Raw genomic sequence first — 20,551 nt, forward strand, 5'->3', positions numbered from 1 at the left:
GCACTACCGCGCCGCAACTTCCTCCCTTCGCAGGACTCCCGGACTGAATTTGTGCAGCTACATCAGACACCACAGACAGCAGCAGCAACGCGACAAGATAGCAGCAACCAGCCAGGCAGAGAAAGTAAGTTGGCTTTCGCATTCCTGCTCCTTCCAGGAAGCCCGGTCGTGGAAAACGGCTAAATGAGTAAGAAAAGTTTCTACAGCTTCGTTAACAAAAATGAAAATCCTTGACGTAAATCTTCATGATGCAGCAGAGGATATAAAGTTGGCTTTTCTTACGTACATATGACGAGGATGTGCTCAGTTATACCGTTATCCATTAGGAAAGAAGTCGGTTCAAGTCAGTTCAGAAATTTCACAGCAAGATGGACACGTCGGATAAGCATATATGCAATTATGAATTCTGATGAACTTTCGACTTTTTATGTTATTTTAAATGAACTGTTAGATACACTTCATTTGACTCTACCAAAGATGAGAAGTTTTATAAAATTATAAACTTTCATAATAATGAGTTGTTCTAGTTTTTTTTTCGCGAATGGGTATATCCAATGTTTAAGACTTTCGAATGCAATTTTTTTTTTTTCAAATCCATTTAGATAAAAAGAAGGTCGATTGGCTAGGAGAATCATACGGGTTTTGGAGGTTTTTCAAGGGAGTTTAAGCGCATTTCTGGAGATTTCAGAGGGTCTTCAGCGGGCTTTACAGGCCCTCGGAAGAGTTTCACGTAAGTTTCAGGGGTACTTTAGGGCGTTTGAAGGCTTCACGTTGCTCCAGTGGGGTTTTGCGGGGTTTCACCGCACTCGGTTGAGTTTACCGGGGGTTTCAGAGGCAGAGGCGTTTCAATAAGTTTCAGGAAGTTACAGAAGGTTTCATAGGATTTTCAGCGAGTTTCAGAGGCGTTGCAGGTGCTTTTTCGGGGGTTTCGGATCGTCAACTGCATTACAGAGGTCCGATGGCGTTTCAGGGGGTTTTCAAGGCTTTGCAGGAGGTTTTAGTGAATTTACAGCGGATTTCGGAGTCGTTATTAGGACAGGGAAATCGTGGCGGTTTCAAGGGGTTTGCGGAGGTTTTTCAGGAAATTGCAGATGATTTTCAGTGGGTTTCAGGAGGCGTTTTTGGGGGATTTTGGCATGTCTCTGGGGTGTCACAGGGTATTCTGGGGGTTTGTAGCTTTTGACAATACATTTTGAAGTATCGATGCTCAGGAAGATTTCAGGCTTCATTTTGAATACTAGGTAGCATCGATAAGGTTATCTGGAAACGTGACGTTTTGGAACAAATGTATAGCCCTCAATTTCGTTTTAGTGTAGGCAGGAGGAAGTTGTTGAAGCGGTCAAGTTCTTGGGTTTAGTAAAGGAAGGCTTATCCTCGATCTACACTTGTTGTACAAGTTGTCGTTAATTGTTTGGTCCCAGTTGAACCAGCACATCATCTTCCAACTTCCGGATGGAACAGCTAATAAGAGTTCATAATTGCAATTTCCACACTATGCCCAGCACTCTTTCGTTTTCAATTGCTTTGTCCTAATAAAACTGTTCCAATTCGTTTGACCCTTCCTCGTCCAAATCGCTTAGAACCAGCGGCAAATAAGAAGGCCAGTTTCTAACTTCAAACCCCGCGTTAGCGTTAATGAACATTACTTCTTTGGATCTCCGTAGAACTTCCTCCTCAGAGTCCAGCCAATCAAAATAGTCATCCACGTATGTACGATTTACAATTGTGGAAGCAGGAAACTGTATCGAATGCTGAAAAGCGTTTCGGTATCTTCAAAGTTGAGCCGAACAGAAAAAGCGTGTAGCTCCAAAAATAGCCATGGAATTGATGCGCTGTCAACGTTGCTCATTGGCATCCCTTCCGGTATATTTCCGGTATATTTCCGGTATGTAGTCATCAATGGCCACTGATTGTTCGCGATCACCGACAGCTTAGTAGTGAGGATGTCTGGGTCTTTCAGCAAGTTGATTTCAGGGAGACACTCCGACGGTTGCCGCCGCATCCCAAGTCTCATACAAATCTTTGGGGTTGAGCATTGGCCGCAACAACGAGATATGGATGAAAATGTGACCCAGTCTCCGATTCTCCCATATAATTTGTTGCAATCGCCACGCGCGTGCACGCCATTCCATTGATCCCTTTATCGCACGATCAATTGGCCACACGCACACTACTCATATTTGCCGAGAGACTGTTAAGTGGAAGGTTTGCCGATAACATCTTCCCCCATGTGGCGCCCGAGAGCCTTCTCGGCTTCACTATTTTGAGTCACATCAAGGACCGCCAGTTTTCTGACAGCTCTGTTTAGTATTCCGCTTGACGTCTCTACGCCTGGTTTTAGCGCAACTCCATCCTTGCCTGAGTACGTATGGATTACTCGGCCGCGTATCCATCCATTGCGAATCTCTTCAGCTATCAACACTAACATTGCTTCCATAACTTGAGCTACATCCTCAAACCACTTACTGCGCCGAGAAACCACCGCTAAATACTCGAGGATCCATCGCCGCCCAAATGCGTCCGGCAGGTGCTAAATCAAAGCCCATCCATCTGACAGAGCCCTTTTCGCGTCTACTTGTTGACGAACTCCGCTGCAACTCTGCATCAAAAAATGGTTCGGAGTTAAAGACTCCTGCTGCTCGTTATTCAGTAGCACGAAAGGGGCTGTCCATAAACCACGTGGTCATGAGGAGGGGGGGGGGGGTTCGGCCAATGACCATTTTGTATGGACAATTAAAAAAAAATGTATGGACTAATGACCACGCGGGGGGGGGAGGGGTTGAAAAGTCCCAAAAAAATGACCACGTGGTTTATGGACAGCCCCAAAGTTAACGGTCGCGTATTGACCATATGTTCAGCTTCGGTTAACAGTGTTATGATTCGTCCAGAGTCCGTGCCGTAGGTAACGGACGCTCATATAAAACGCCACAAGGGGATTGAACCGCCACTTGGTGTTCGTGTCCGTAAACGTACTGCTCTTCGTAGTATTGATCACCTGGAGTTCCTTCTGGATCTCCCTGCTTACGCGGACAAAATTTTGGCTATTGTCTGTATAAACCTCTTGTGGCGCTCCTCTTCGAACAATGAATGGCGTTTTTGCACGATTTAGTCGTCAAACTGTACGCTAGCTCCATGTGGATTGCCTTAACGGTTAACCACGTAAATCGGACAAGCGCTTGACTGAGCTGCAGCCTAGGGTAAATGATGATGGTTGGACCGAGTCAAAAACTGATCATGGTTGGACCATTTTTTAAAAATACCAATTTAGCCAACACTTTCTCACCAACTTGATCTAAATGTCATTAGTATCGAAGTAGTATGCCTTCTTCCTTGAATTCACATTGATTTTGATCGAAATATCTTCAAATTCATAAAATAACTGAGCTTTTCGGGAAGACTTGCAATTAGCACATTTGGGTACCGAAATTAAGCGATTTACAGCTTCTACAATAAAGACATTCCGTGGAAAATCCTAGAAACTTTTTGGGTTATACTGGTGCGAAAATTTGTAAACTTCATTTCGGTACTTTGGAAGTTTATCATATTCTTCAAAAAATGCAATTAATTAGCGAAATAATGTCAACTGAATCTGATCATGGTTGGTCCTACGTATGATTTTAGTTGGACCTAACCGTTACCATGTGGGTTGCTAGGTTCAGTTGAACTTGTTTACAGTTTTCTTTGCGGGCGCTGACAGTAGGTACCGAACCGTCGCGATGAAGTCTTTCGAACCTAACTACTTCAACCGCACAGAAAAACACTGAATCAACAGGTTGGTAACTAAATCTTATAACTATTGGAATATTTAAGACTCTCTTGAACCATTGTAGGAGTATGGCGCGCAACATAATGCTACTACGGACTTGATACACTCTTGAATGTTACCGAAGCTCGTGCGTTTGAGTGGTTCTACATATTCGGTGCTCAACCCCGAAGGACAGACGTTTGCCGCTGGCTGAATATTGCTGATAAGCCGACATCTTCAAAAACGCAGCCTGATATTGTAAATTGGCCGCTGTGTGTTTCATAAGCTGGCTTATACGCCAACTTATGGACCAGCCTCATCACTCTGCCCTCTGGCAGCGATCATTTTCCGATGGGTCCCTGGATTACAATTTTACCGCAGGCGAGCTGACTGAAATTACTTGACATTGTGCTACATACATTCAATTGCTTGCCGAAATAAATTCATATGTATTACTTACTTTTTTATGTATTTTACCCCGTCATGATTTAAATTTTACGCCGTGGGACTCTAATGGAACACCTGTTTACAGATTCTGAAAACTATCGTAAGTTATAATAGCTTGGTTGTAACCTCCGGTCTGAGCAATTTATAAACGAATAAAGATCCATTACCTCTACGTTTCCATTATATTACCACGCTGAACTCACTGACTGTAACTGAATCTACTAAAAAAATGCACTCCCAAAATTGATCGTGGTTTACCAAACATATACTCGTTTGAGAGGTGTTGTCTGCTGATTGGTCCAACCATGATCATTTCTTTGGTCCAACCATTATTACCATTGGTCCAACCAAAATCAAATTCCTTTGCTCTATAAAAAGGCTTTAATTAATTATGTTTACACTTTTTTGGTTATTTGTGGGGCTTTCTGAAAACTAGAAGAGTAGTGCTTTTCATTAACACAAAGTATAGCATACCATGATGTCAAAATCATAGTGATTTTTAGGCACAAATGTTGACTACATGCATGAACACGTCCCATTGGTCCAACCATCATCATTTACCCTACTTTTACGCAGAAGGGTCCAAAATAATCAATCCCCACAAATGTGAATGCTCGCAGAAATGATCCGGAACTTTGGAAGTTGTGTTATCTTCGCTGGAACTGGTACAGCCTTGTAGATATGGCACCATTGGCAGCGATTAGCTGCATAACGTGCTTTAACGCTTAGCCTCTAATGTAGAATTTCATACGATTTTCATTCACGATTGTTTGCCGCATGCCGAAAATAACGATGGTACCAATCCAAAAACAGCTGAGTGATTTGGTGTTGTCTTGGCAGAATTATGGGGTATCTAGGGTCGTAGAGTTTGGGCTGCAAAACGGTGAGTCGATAAGGAGAGCGTGCAATATAGCTCTGGTCCTCACAAGTTCCTACCTCATGCTTCCACGGGTCAAACGATGACAAAGACCGCCAGCTAAGAGTTGTGTGCTTAGCTGGTAGCGCAGCCTGGGCACTATTGTCCTTCTGACTTCAGCTAGATTGAGGAGGTACGATCCGAGTGTCTGTTCACCAAGGAGGTGCGGCTCAAACAGCGTCTGTTCTGGCATCCATCGGCTGAGTAAGAAACGCTGCACCACGCCCAGCTAGATCCAAGGTGGTAGCCCCATCAGCGTGGTCGTCCAGTGTTGGTTGGGACGTTAAACAGAACTGGCACGATGGCCCTCCGGCGAGACAGGAGTGTTGGCGTAGGCCCAATAAGCCACCCGTAAAAATCCCCATTGCGAATAACATAGGAGAAAATACGACTCGATACAATCGGCAAAGACCCACGCGATGAAATAAGGACTACGATTGGAAACTTGGAACATGGAATTGCAAGTCACCAGGTTTCGCAAGATGTGACAGGATAATCTACGACGAACTACATCCCCGAAACTTCGACATCGTGGCGTTGCAGGAACTTTGTTGGACTGGAAAGAAAGTGTGGAAAAGCGGGCATCGAGCGGCTACCTTCTACCAAAGCTGTGGCACCACCAATGAATTGGGAACAGGATTTATAGTGTTGGGCAAGATGCGACAACGTGTGATCGGGTGGCAGCCGATCAACGCAAGGATGTGCATGTTGAGAGTTAAGGGCCGTTTCTTCAACTACAGCATCATCAACGTCCACTGCCCACACGAAGGGAGACCCGATGACGAGAAAGAAGCGTTCTACGCGCAGTTAGAGCAAACATACGATGGTTGCTCGCCGCGTGACGTGAAAATCGTTGTCGGCGACATGAACGCGCAGGTAGGAAGGGAGGAAATGTACAGACCGGTAATCGGGCGAAACAGCCTGCACGCCGTATCGAATGATAACGGCCAGCGATGCGTAAACTTTGCAGCCTCCCGTGGTATGGTAGTCCGAAGCACCTTCTTTCCCCGCAAAGATATCCACAAAGCCACCTGGAGATCACCCGACCACCAAACAGAAAACCAAATCGACCACGTTCTAATCGACGGTAAATTCTTCTCGGATATAACCAACGTCCGCACATACCGCAGTGCGAATATAGATTCGGATCACTACTTAGTCACTGTATGCATGCGCTCAAAACTTTCGACAGTTATCACCACGCGTCGAAGTCGAACGCCGCGGCTCAACATCGAGCAACTTCGTAACGTAGAAGTGGCTCAAGACTACGCGCAGCAGTTAGCAGTGGCCCTACCAACGGAAGAGCAGCTTGGCGCAGCTACACTTGAAGATAGCTGGAGGGACATCCAATCCGCCATAGGTAGTACCTCGGCTACAGCACTAGGCTTCGCGACTCCGAATCACAGAAACGACTGGTACGACGGCGAATGTGAACAGTTGAAAAACGAGAAGAATGCAGCATGGGCGAGAATGCTGCAACACCGTACGAGAGCGAATGAGGCACGTTACAAACAGGCGCGGAACAGGCAGAACTCAGTCTTCCGGATGAAGAAGCGCCAGCAGGAAGAACGAGATCGCGAAGCGATGGAAGAGCTGTACCGCGCTAAGGACACACGAAAGTTCTACGAGAAGCTGAACCGCTCGCGCAGAGGCTTTGTGCCACAAGCCGACATGTGCCGAGATAATCACGGGAATATTCTCACGAGCGAGCGCGAGGTGGTCGAGAGGTGGCGGCAGCATTACGATGAGCACCTCAATGGCGACGTAGCAAGTACCGAAGGTGGCGTGGTAACAGATCTAGGAGTATGTGCACAGGACGAAAGACTTCCGGCCCCTGACCTTCAAGAGATTGAGGAGGAGGTTGGCCGGTTGAAAAACAACAAAGCCGCTGGAGCAGATCAACTACCAAGCGAGCTTCTAAAATACGGTGGAGAAGCACTGGTGAGAGCACTACACTGGGTCATTACCAAGATTTGGGAGGAGGAAGTATTACCGGAGGAATGGATGGAAGGTATCGTGTGTCCCATCTACAAAAAGGGCGACAAGTTGGATTGCGGAAACTACCGCGCGATCACACTACTGAGCGCTGTCTACAAGATACTCTCCCAAATTTTATGCCGCCGTCTATCACCGATTGCAAGAGAGTTCGTGGGGCAATATCAGGCTGGATTCATGGGTGAACGCGCTACAACGGACCAGATGTTCGCCATCCGCCAGGTGTTGTAGAAATGCCGCGAATACAACGTGCCCACACATCACTTGTTCATCGATTTCAAATCGGCGTATGATACAATCGATCGAGAACAGCTATGGCAGATTATGCACGAATACGGATTCCCGGATAAACTGATACGGTTGATCAAGGCGACGATGGATCGAGTGATGTGCGTAGTTCGAGTATCAGGGACACTCTCGAGTCCCTTCGAATCTCGCAGAGGGTTACGGCAAGGTGATGGTCTTTCGTGCTTGCTGTTCAACATTGCTTTGGAGGGTGTAATAAGAAGAGCGGGGATAAACACGAGTGGGACGATTTTCACGAAGTCCGTTCAGCTGCTTGGTTTCGCCGATGATATTGATATTATTGCTCGTAAATTTGAGACGATGGCGGAAACGTACATCCGACTAAAGAGGGAAGCCAGGCGAATCGGATTAGTCATTAATGTGTCGAAGACAAAGTACATGATTTTTTTTTATCTGTATTAACGAGATTTTTAGCCCTAGGCTAGTTCATCTCGTGACCCACACTTTACTTCCCTTCCGAAGGAAGAACTCACATTTTGTGAGTTTGTCAGGAGTGGGATTCGATCCCAGGTCCTCGGCGTGATAGTCAAGTGTTCTAACCATCACACCAGGTCCGCTCCACACAAAGTACATGATGGCAAAGGGCTCCAGGGAGGAATCACCGCGCCCGTTACCCCGAATTCATATCGACGGTGATGAAATCGAGGAAAGTTCGCCGTAACACGAAGTTAACCATCTACAAAACGTTGATTAGACCGGTCGTCCTCTATGGGCACGAAACATGGACCCTACGTGCAGAGGACCAACGCGCCCTTGGAGTTTTCGAACGGAAGGTGTTGCGTACCATCTACGGCGGAGTTCAGATGGAAGACGGGACTTGGAGAAGGCGAATGAACCACGAGCTGCATCAGCTGCTGGGAGAACCAACCATCGTCCATACCGCGAAAATCGGGAGGCTACGGTGGGCGGGTCACGTCATCAGGATGTCGGATAGCAACCCGACTAAAATGGTTCTCGAGAGTCATTCGACCGGTACAAGAAGACGTGGAGCGCAGCGAGCTAGGTGGGTCGACCAAGTGGAGGACGATCTGCGGACCCTACGCAGAGTGCGGAACTGGAGACAAACAGCCATGGACCGAGTGGAATGGAGGCGGCTACTATGTACAGCAGAGGCCACCCCGGCCTTAGCCTGACCGGTAAGGTAAGTAGGGTCGTAGAGTTATTATTACTGGCTCTTTATTATGGGGATTTTCAGCCTTAGGCTGGTTCATCCCCGCAGGGTCGTAGACGCCAAGTTCAAGGAGGCAACTTTGCGACCGAACTGTTTTTGTCCAACGGTTTCCGCTAATCTGCTTCCACTTCGGCATTTCTCATCAATGTTGTCACCTCGCCTGAATACTGGTCTGTTTGCGCCATACGCCACAAACTTCGTTTTAGCTTTCTGGAGAGCCTCGCTTGTCAGCACACCTGCAGAACTTCGGTGTTCATCTCTTGTTGGCTGCAGTGCGATGTCACAAAATTTGTGTACGTATGCGATGCTTCGCAGCAGTCGTTCATACTTTGAGAAACGGTCGACATCAACTACTGAATATGAACACTGGTCGCAACTCTTCCTCCGTTTTGTTCACTATATCCGACTCATCCTTTGACCAGCTATTCTCCTTTTCATACAAAAACGCTGGATCACGCATTCATCTGCTGTGCGGCTTGACCTTTGTCCAATTTTTTACCTCGTCCGCAACGTTTTTGTATGTTTCCAACTATGTATCGCCACTCTTCAACCGTCAACTGACTCAGGATCTCATTGACGCGGAAAGCTACGTATTGTCGGTAGCGTCTAGTGTCCGATCTAATCCACGAGATAAGGTTGCTCAAATCGCCCCAAAAACACGCTCCTTTGAATTTAACAGACTGCCCTTCTACTATTATTCTGCGCGATCGTGCTCCGATGACCACCGCCTGCAGCTCGATACGGGGGATTGATAAACGCTGTAGAGGAGCAACCTTTGTTTTGGAGGGAACCAGAGGGCACCGTATCTGCCCTTTGCCATGGACGCGAAAGTATGCAACCGCAGGATGCCGTCAACAAAAATGTGCAGCTCCAATGATGCGTAGCAGTCCGGATCCTATCCAGAGAAGTAGCTCCGCTGAATTTTAATCTTGTTTTAGTGATCCATTGCTTGCAGCCACAATTTCCACCGCTCGAAGATATCTTCAGGAGTCTGCTCATCCCACTTAACTTTTTCACTCTAGACGTCATGTAGTCTTGCTTTGGTGACCAGCGACCCCACTAATGCCAAAGGATTGAAGATTCTCATACGCAGACTGAGCATCATGCTCTTGATTGGAGCTCTTTCACCTTTCGACAGTTTTACAATGTCTCCTTGCAGGCTGAGATTGAAGCATTAGAATCTTCATCGGGTATCCAAGATATTCCCAGCAATCGCACCAATTCGCTTTGAATGTTCTTCGTTAAGTGTTACACAGTGGCCTGTTCGACTTCTCCAATCGCTTCCAATATCTTGGGCTTGTTGGATACCCAATTTCGAATGTGAAACCCTGCTTTTTGACGAACTTTCGCGACTTCTAACGTCAACTGAGCTCCTTCTTCCTCGGTGTCGACGCGGTCCAGGTAGTCGTCGACATAATACCTGTTTTTGATCGCCGCTGTTGCACTTGGGTATTCTCCCAAGCAACACACATGTTATAATAGAGTTACGGCAGCGCAAGTTTTGGTTGTATAGAAGTATATTTGACGTAATTTGAACATTGTGTTTAAATAACGTAAAATAAACTTCTATACAACCAAAACTTGCGCTGACGTAACTTTTATATAACATGTGTGTTGCTTGGGCTTCCTCTTGGTTCGACACGTTCAGATTCTTGACGTATTGCGACTGAGCATGGAGAACAAGTTGCTCCGAAGATCGCCATGTCTGATGCCATCGTAACCATGGGCTCCGATGGGGAATCCCGGAAAATGAATAGTAGAGCACTCCGATCTTGGCTTCTGATCCCGACTCACTAAAACATTTCCTGGATATCACTGGAGATTGCCCCCACTCGAGCACTGAATTTGAACGTGATGGACAACTGTGGGGCCAGTAGGTCCGGTCCTTTCATTAGTATCTTATTTAGCGACACTCCGTTGACTTTAGCTGTCGCATCCCATATCACTGGAACTTTTCCAGGTTTGTTAGGATTTAATACAACCCCGAGCGGCAAGCACCAGGTCCGGCGTGGATCAAAACAGCAGAGGATACAGCGCCACCCAACGCTCGAGGCAGATCAGCCGACGTTCGGCCATCGGGCGGCTATTTGCGAAATCGACAGCGTCCTGTTTCTACAGCAGACCTGTCTCAAATCTTCCATTTGCTTTCTGCACCGTGGTTTCCAGCAGAATTCGTCACGCTCCTTGATGCTCTAGTACTTCCAAATTGAAAGCAACAGCCACACCCAAGCACTCCACCGAGAAGAACTCTTCGACGTAGTTGTTAAGATCCATGTCAGTAGTTTCTGCACAAAAGTGTATCTGTCGAAATTGTCTTTGACTCTTCGCTCCACGCAAGCTGCCACAAACTACCCACCCAATAGCAGTTGTCACGACGATAGGCTTTTGCTCCTTACTTTCACACAGAGATTGTCAAACAAACATTGAAGTTTCAACTTGATTGATAGCAAATAGTTGCATGAGCCTGTGCAAAAATAAATTTCATTGAAACACAGTTATACATGTAGATTCGATGATTAAAAAAAAGATGGTCGGTGGATCCTTTTCAAATTTTGTATACCCACATAAATAGAGGAGTAACTTATTACGTTGGGCACACAGAATGAAATGTAGGCACATTTCTAATAAGCGCCATTAATCGCTCCAGTATGGAAATGCTCGTTCACCAATTATTGCATAACTCTCAGTTTTGAAGCTCACATCAAAGCAGCTTTAGTACCTAGCTAATCCTTGTTAAGTACGCCCAATCTAGTTTCAGTTTCACGGGGAAAAATGAAGTTATTTCGGTCATTTCCGCTCCGCTTTGATATCAAACTTGCATATTATTATATGCAAATGAGGAATGATTGCTCCAATAAAAATGTGCAACCTTGTTTCATCCATTCACTCCGAAGCTTACGAACTTCAAACTACCACTTGACATACAACCCACTACAGAAAAGTGAGGGTGTAGAGTATTGACCATTGGAACAGGTCCAAAGCACATTCACTGACTGGTTCACGTCGGTGGAGTAATTTGATCGCAATTGCTACCACTTAACAACATGAAACGATCCTGTTTGCTATGCAGAATATTGTGGCTTCCGGAACAAAAAAAAAAACTGGGAACTGCTTGGGCATGAGCTCTAATATCAACACATTTAGAAATTTGTATATTCGACGTCGAAAACATTTGGCGTTATGTGAGGAATGAAAAAAACTTCCTTTAAGAAAACGATTAGATTGTTTCTATACTGTAAGTAGGATATGCCCGTTTTCCGAAAATATATTTTCAATATCATGAATTTATAGCTGTACGTCTAAGTTAACTGGAAATAAAAGATAAAAAAATAAACAATAATAAAAACAATCACGATATCAAATTCACTTTTTTTTTCAAACCATAGCTTTTCCGCTTAACCCAACCAAACATCCCACGGAATGCATGTGAAATGAATTTACATCCTGCAGGAACGCTTTTAGGAATAATAGTTTCATACGCCGTCATATTTATTGCTGTGCTTTCACTGGGTTGAAAAACTGATTCCCAAAAGACCCCAATCGGAGCTTGTGTATGTGGCACTGACACAGTGTTTTTTGGTCGCTGGCAAATTGACACAAAAAAACCCAGATTAATCCACCTAGTGGTGATAGTGCCTTTCTCGTCGAATATGCACTCAAGAGCCATAAGCCGAAGTGTTCCTGATTTCTGAGAATACTCTAGAACGGATCAAATCTCATTTTCTTCTTTTGTCGCAGTGCTCGTTGACATATCAATGGGGGAGTAGAGTTGATAAATAATTAATGTATTTGATGAAAAAATACCCAAACAATTGAGCAAATCCGCTTAACTCATCGGATTTGTTAATAAATTTTCTGGAGGACTCTAAGGCAGCATCCATTTATTACGTAACGCTAAAATCGACAATATTCGACCCCCCTCCCCCCTCCGTAACGTTTTTTTTTGTATGAAAACCCGGAATTTTTTGTATGGACCGTAACGCTCGGCCATACTCCCCCCCTCCCCCTAGAGCGTTACGTAATTTGTGGATGGCGCCTAATTTCACTTTAAAATTTAAAAATTTATTGGTTAAGGGGGATTAGGAGCATAATGGACACCCTAAGCAAATGTGTACGTTGGGCCTGCATAACAGAGAAAACCTTAACATATTATCAGTTGGCTTACAAGTTTAGTTTGTTTCCTACGTATTTCAATCATTTACAGCAAGTATAGAATGTCTTTATTGTGGAGAAATAATTCATTGTAAATCGTGTGTTTTTTTAGGGCTGGCAGAAAAGGTACGGGCGAAATGGACACCCATCGGGCATAATGGACACCCCTGCATATTTTATGCTAATTCTTTGATTACATCGATCAGTTAAGTAATTTGCTCACGGAGATCGATACCACAGATATAATACTCCATTATAGACGAGTTTACATAACATCAAAGTTAATTAAATAAACTTTAGGCTAAAATAATCCAATTGATTTTTTCCAAACGCCTAACAGTATGCAATGCGCGTACATCCATTCGGAATTGCCAGAGTTAATTTCGCCCCAAATCGACTACAACATTTAAATTTCTATTTTGAGTAAATTCTAATCACAAATAAAATACTTTATCCATTGCTAAATCTACGTATACATGCAGAAAAGGAAGCATTTCACTTGTTTTAATGGTGGACACATTCAAACACTCGTAATACCTTATTTGCTGCTGCGTTGAAATTATAAGAATTTCACCAAAACATTAAAAAACATATTTCAATTTCAATGATATTTAGGTTATTTTGGAGGCATATGAATGGTACTTTTGAAAAATAGAACGATGACTTTTTCCTTTATACTTATGCATTAAAAGTTTAGCATAAAAGTCAACAGTTTCGGCAAAAATAGGGGTGTCCATTATGTCCCGATTTCCCCTATTTATTTGTACCTTTCCTCAAAATGATGAATTCCGAAAAAAAAAATCAAAGGGGGCCCTCTTGACTTAAGAGAAAATCGAAATTTGTGTCAGCCTTATTCAGAAAAGCAACAATTATGTCAAAGCCTGGCTCATATTCTGAATTTATGTATTATGTTAAACGTATAAGCAGAGCTGAAAAATATCAAACCTCTCAGTTGACTGTTTGACCACCTTCACTAGCACTGGATGCCGATCATTATCAAGACATTTCGGCAAATTTTTTTTCTACACACTTTAGCCGTTATTTTATTATCATTGGGTATAAGATTTATATAAAACTAGCTGTACCCGGCAAACTTTGTCTTGCCTACTGCGTTTTTTGACGTTTCAAGTTTCCATCCAAGACCAAGTCCCCGTTCAAAATGTATGAAAACCCGATTTTCAAAAACTTTCAATTTTCCCATGTTTAAGGCCTCATAAACCTTCCTTGGGTGAAAACTAACAGAACATAACTTAGACGACCCAAATCGGACCACCTGTTCGCAAGTTATGCGCGGTCCCACGTATGCCACTGCATTTTTATATATATAGAAGATTTGACAAAAAAATACAAGCTAGTGAAATTTCTTATAATAAAACCCATTCAAATTTCAACCGTGCTACAGAGCGCGAGGGCTCAACCAGTTGCATCAAAATTGTGCGTAGTAATTTCAACCGCAAAGGGTATTGATGCTATAAATCTAAAATTTCCCCATACAGCGTTGATTCATCCTACTGTATAATTACGTGTCAGGAATCTAAAATGGTATGATTTGACAAGATCGATTCAATTTTTATTAAGATTTTGTTCTTTTACGCATATTTATCGCTTGCATTGATTTTGTTCACTTTCGTAATTTCAGCGATGCATCCAATCCTGATTCTGCAACACTGCTGGTAATCTTAGGTGTGGTCAGAGACTATTTTCATGCTGCCCGTTTTTCTGGTTATCAAACATTTTTGATGATTTGATGTTTCATATGCATGGGTTTGGTTCACTTTTTTAACTGGCCACTTCCGGCGGGACACCTGGAACCGGTTCCGGAACACAACCGGTTCAGATATGTTTGATTGATTGGTAATTATCGGTGACAAATATCAGAAAAAGCTTGTTAAGCGCTACGCGTTTCGACCAACTATTCTTCGGTCATCGTCAGACGCATTCAGTTGTATTCACCTCTTCAACTTCGTCAGTTTAATGTATAAGCGGTTCAGATATGATCTGAAACTAATTTCCTGCTTACCGTTCATATGGTTATCGATAAAGCTGCTATTTGGTGTGATTCACTCCTTTAATTGACTTCCGGCGGGACACCTCGAACCGGTTTCGGAACACAACCGGTTCAGATACGGTATGCAACTATTTTCCTGCTTACCGTTCATCTGGTTATCGAAAAAGCCGCTCTTTGATGCGTCGCATGCATGGGTTTGGTTCATTTTTTTATTGGTCACTTCCGGCGGGACACCTGGAACCGGTTTCGGAACACAACCGGTTCAGATACGGTATGAAACTATTTTCCTGCCTATCGTTCATCTGGTTATCAAAAAAGCCGTTCTTTGATGCGTCGCATGCATGGGTTTGGTTCATTTTTTTTTATTGGCCACTTCCGGCGGGATACCAGGAACCGGTTTCGGAACACAACCGGTTCAGATGCGGTATAAAACTATTTTCCTGCTTGCCGTTCCTCTGGTTATCGAAAAAGCCGCTCTCTGATGTGTCGCATGCATGGATTATGTTCAGTTTTATATTTGGCCACTTCCGGCAGGACAGCCGGAACCGGTTCCGGAACACAACCGGTTCAAATATTGTCTGAAACTACTTTCCTGCTAACCATTCATCTGGTTATCGAAAAAGACGCTCTTTGATATATCGCAAGCATGGGTTTGGTTCATCTTTTTAATTGACCACTTCCGGCGGGACACCTGGAACCGGTTTCGGAACACAACCGGTTCAGATACGGTATGCAACTATTTTCCTGCTAACCGTTCATCTGATTATCGAAAAAGCCGCTCTTTGATGTGTCGCATGCATGGGTCTAGTTCAGTTTTATATTTGGCCACTTCCGGCAGGACACCCGGAACCGGTTCCGGAACACTACCGGTTCAAATATGGTCTAAAACTACTTTCCAGCTTACCATTCAGCTGGTTATCGAAAAAGCCGCTTTTTGATGTGTTGCATGAATGGGTTATCTTCAGTTTTATGTTTGGCCACTTCCTGCAGGACATCCGAAACCGGTTCCGGAACACTACCGGTTCAGATATAATCTGAGACAATTTTCCTACTTCCCGTTCATCAGATAATCGAAAATGCCGTGGTTTGATGGGTCGCATGCATGGGTTTGTTGCATTATCATATTTGGCCCCTCCCTGGGTTACCGATCCGGAACACCTAAATGGCCATAACTCCGGAACGGCTGGACCGATCCGAACCATTTTCAATAGGAAACAATGGGACCAGATTCCGCGTCGAATGAACCGTCGTTCGTTAAAATCGGTTGATGTTTACTATCTAAAAGTTAGGTGACCTTTTTTGTACACACACACACACACACACACACATACGCACACACATACATACACACACACACACACACATTCACACACACAGACATCATCTCAACTCGTCAAGCTGAGTCGATTGGTATATAACACTCGACCCCTCCGGAGGCTCTATCAAATTTTGGAGTGAACATATAGCCTTTCGGTACACCTTGGTGTACGAGAAAGGCAAAAATGGAAAAAACCATACATACAAATCCTACAATACAAAATACCACCCCAAACGCGACCGATATCTGGCGGCTCGTGGCGTGGTGGGCGTGCATCGTATTCAAGCTTTTTTTTTGTTTCCTGTGTGCATTCATTTCGATTTGGTTCATTTCGTCTGCAGCGGAATTAATTCCTGAAAATCCTGGTTTGTTGAAAAATGATGCTTTGAGCCCTGCGCGCGGTCGGCAGAGGAGGATGCGTTTTTTTTATCTACCGGTCTGTCTCCTTTTTCGGTTATAATACATCACTTTCAGGCTATTCAAACCCAGTCCTATGGTGGCTTTCGCTTCACATTTTCTCATTTGGATTCGCAGTCATAGCTGCAGCAGCGCAGGACGAGTGGCTTTTGACGGAGGGGAATTGTAATTTATAGCGAAAAATTCAATCATTTTTCGGCACGTATAACTGCAGTGTGCAGTGTTCAGGATTTGTAATAAAAGTGTCAATGAAATGATAGAAGATATCATTGCCACGTTAGGAGAATGCTTCATTATTCTTTCTCTGAAACTATGATTTGCCGAAAACTTTGTATGCACGGTTACTCTATGTTCGTTGCTTTTAACCCTTTCAGGACGATTGGGTCATTTGCACCTCGCTGAGGCGTTCTACAGCGGCGAGACTGGTGAAAAAAGTCGTCCCGAAGGGGTTAAACCAGCCGATAATTCCATTAACAATAATAATAACTTCATAATTCCATTAATAATAATAATAATAATAATAATAATAATAATAATAATAATAATAATAATAATAATAATAATAATAATAATAATAATAACGTGCAAGGCCAAATAATCTATATCAGGAATGAAGAAGAAGTGACGACCTCGTTTGTGGCCTTGGATGGTTCAAATCAAGGAAATTTACTTCCAAATTTACAGCATTAAAGCGATGCAGATGATGGGCGTTGAATCTAATCGTTGAAAGGTGGAAGTCCGGAAGATGCTTTACTCCAGACCTCCCTTACAACGCAATGGACGCAAATGGTCGTGAAATGTAAATTCTTGTCGAGTTGCGTTTCTGTCAGGAATGCAACATCGATATGTCAGCAGTTTGCAGAAAGTCGATAACTTTCATGCTTGTTCCAGGTGTTTTTTTTCGCTACCAAGCGGGCGTTTTAGTTACGGAGCTTTACAGCGAATGTTACAACGCATGAAATTTTGCATAACTTGTACGAGCATTTATGCATCTCCCCATCGCCTCCACTTTAACATTTTGTGATCTTATTCAACATCTTATATGATCACTGGTTGACTGGGTCCGTGACAGAAGACGTTGGCTGGCTTATGCCTTGCGTCAAAGGATCCTTACGGGGGCTGTCTGACCCTTTGGGTGAGGGCTACTTGGAGAAGAAGTCGGACCTACGTCAACGTTGACTTTTTATTTCTTCGGACGATGGGTATGCGGGTGAACCGGCTTCCAGAAATGAATGTATTCCGCTTTCTTTGGGCAGGTCCGTCTCTAAGACGAATGATCCTAGTTGCAGCTCGCAAAGTACATGACGTACAGTTGCTACAGTTGGAACCAAGTGAAAGCCTAGGACAAGCGACCTGGAATTTCTTCCAAAAGTGCCTTAGCCTAGCTAGAGGTGCTTTGGGCACGCCAGGAACAACTCCAGTAAGTTCCAGATCATGATATACTGGTAGCCTGTGCGGGGCTGGAAACTGAGATGCTATACATATAAATACCGAGCTTTAGGTGAGCTGGTAACGATGTTATTCTTTCTCTTAGTAGGATCAGGTGACACTGACCTGAAACGGCGGGTGGACTTATGTAGGCGCCGCCTTCCGTCCCGTTGAACCGTGGTGAAGTCGACCTTTATCTAGCTTAGACAACTAATTTGAGGAAATAGGTTCAAATTAACACTCCTGATTAGCGCTGATCCGGCTCTGAGCCCAGACCGCATAAGAGCCTGTACCAACCATTTGGTGGCCTTCCTGCTTACACTATAACCACAAGGATCACTGGTGACTACTTGATTGGCCAGGATGAATAGTTGCTTTAAGGGGAACCCATACAGTCATATGAATCCAAAACAAAAAGTTAGCGGAGAAAGAGAGGGCGCGAAGTTGAATCCGTGCGATGATGTAGCCTGGCGAATCCGCCACCACGACTTGTAAGGGTAGAGTACCACCAAGCGATATACCAGGTGGTACAAGTAGCGGAGCAATACCGGTGCAGGAAGCGCAAATATCTGGTACAGACCACATACGGGTGCTGAACCGCAGCAAAACGATAATAGTCACAGAATAATTAAATGAGCTGATCAGGTACACCAACGGGCGAAGCAACATCAGCAAGACCCAATGAAACTCCACAAATCGGTTCCAGCCATCTAGGCTATCGTTATTGTGCGCGGATGTAAAATGCATTCGCTGAACTAGGGCGGGAGAAATGATTATGGTTCTAAAAGTGGCGGTGCAGAAAGTCACACGCTATAAAGCATTAGCCCAAGAGGCCCTGAACGAAGAGGTAGAGGTAACAGCCTTGACGATAGAAACCACATTCTTGTGTAAAAATCTGGAACCTAACCGACCGCGGCCTCCCTGGGATAGCAGTGTGACATCAAGGTACCAAGTGCGTCAATTCTCCTGCGAAAAGGGTCAGCAGGTATTTAGATCACCACGGTTATGCTTTTAATAGAGAAGGCCAACAAGACGGCCGCAGTTGTGACGATCAAAGTTGTCTGGTCAGTGCGCCAGCTCAGTATGTACGAGCCGCTAGAGGTATGCTTCAAGTGCATCGGGAAAGGTGACAAGTCGTGGAAGTGCAGAGGCCCCGATAGAAGTAACTCTGCATGAAGTGGCAGTGCGACAGGTGGGCTTAAATGCTCAGGTTTACGTGGAAGACTGAACAGCCAACAATAGTACAGGTTGTCCACGCACGAAGCGTATATAATGTGTAGATATGTGTTTGTGTTTAATTTTATCATAATTAATCTTCACCCAAATCATTCACATCCCAAGTCCCAACCTACTAATCGAACACGCACTACCCACCCGAACGGCAATGCTTTTATTTACTCGGCTGACGGTTGACGAGCGTTGCACAGGCGATCGGTGACGGCGGACAAAAGCATCATGCGATTAAGGCGAATCTCATCATGCTGAGGATCTGTCAGGAATAGTTTTCGGCTGTGCAACTGGGCGTTGCATGTTAGTCCGTTGTCTAGTGTAATGCTTCCTTCAAAGAGCGAAAAAGCTCACTGGAAGCATTGAACGTATCCGTGTCTGTTTTAGGAACTGATATCACCATGCTGGCGGATCCGTACCGCTTTTCCATCCACACCAGGAGTTGTGTGGTGGACAAGCCTTAGCTAGCGGCGATCTGTACAACTGGTCGGCTTCCAACTCAAGCGACATTGTCCACGTCGAGCAAGGGCTTCGCTATAGCGAGATTAACGGGGTGCAGTTGTTATGTAATACACCTAAACATCCCCCCCCCCTCCCAGTGGCCGACAAAACAAGCCTTGTCCGTGCCAGATTCGTTACCCAGCGCACTGGTATGATTGAGCCCCGTGGTCATCTGTGTAGCCGCTTAACTTACGGTAGATGCTGAGTTCTACTCGAATCTTTGGCCAGGCTGATAAGTGATCATGGATGTCCAAACGTAGGTGACAACAATATCTAAAGCATGAGTGGAGCAGTTTCCATCATCAATGTGACCTTTAGGAGTCCGGGTCTAAACCCTTATTTAGACGGGAAGGTAGACGATGGGTACGTGCGACGCAAAAATGCCAAGGCGCTCACCAATGTGCTGGAAGGGCTCGGGATTCGGCGTATCCTACCAAAGATCTTGAAGCCGCTCCAGATGAAAAAGACCCCGGTTCCAAACGGTATTCCAATCTATTGGCTATAACAGCGGCCATTTAGGCCCATCCTGACATGTTCAGAATGGCTAGGAAAATGTGCCTATGGTTTTATAATTCAAGCACGAGAAGCCACCTTGTAATAAGTTGACATACAGACCAATAAGTCTGCTGCATACCACCGGGAAGCTGTTGAAGCGGGTTATTCTGTCGAGGCTGACGGTCTGAACCGAGAGGTCAGATAACCAATTTGGTTGCCGGAAAGGACGATCGACGGTGGCGCTATGGTTTCACTGACCAAACTGGCTGGGATAGTACTGCACGCTAGTGCGCGTTTTTCACCTAAGAGCCTATTCCGGACACAGAGAGCTACTTCCAGAAAAGGGTGCTCCTCTACGACATTGCGGAGGGATAGACGAGCTACAACATCACCCTGAGATACCTTCTGGGTCAGTCTTGGATCCG

The 20,551-nt window shown here is 44.6% G+C and overlaps 1 protein-coding gene and 1 long non-coding RNA gene across 2 annotated transcripts in view; one reads left to right on the forward strand and one right to left on the reverse strand.

Moving 5' to 3' along the window:
• The window catches only part of LOC115257165 (hemicentin-1), a 499,013-nt gene that overhangs the window by 307,897 nt on the left and 170,565 nt on the right, over window positions 1–20,551 (reverse strand). The gene's annotated exons all lie outside the window — the stretch shown is intronic.
• On the forward strand, window positions 3,200–4,204 carry LOC134286260 (uncharacterized). The gene is made up of 2 exons (XR_009996879.1): window positions 3,200–3,772; window positions 3,831–4,204. It is a non-coding gene; the product is annotated as an uncharacterized LOC134286260 (long non-coding RNA).

Source organism: Aedes albopictus, chromosome 1 (genome assembly GCF_035046485.1).
Source record: "Aedes albopictus strain Foshan chromosome 1, AalbF5, whole genome shotgun sequence".
Classification (NCBI taxonomy): Eukaryota; Metazoa; Arthropoda; class Insecta; order Diptera; family Culicidae; genus Aedes; species Aedes albopictus.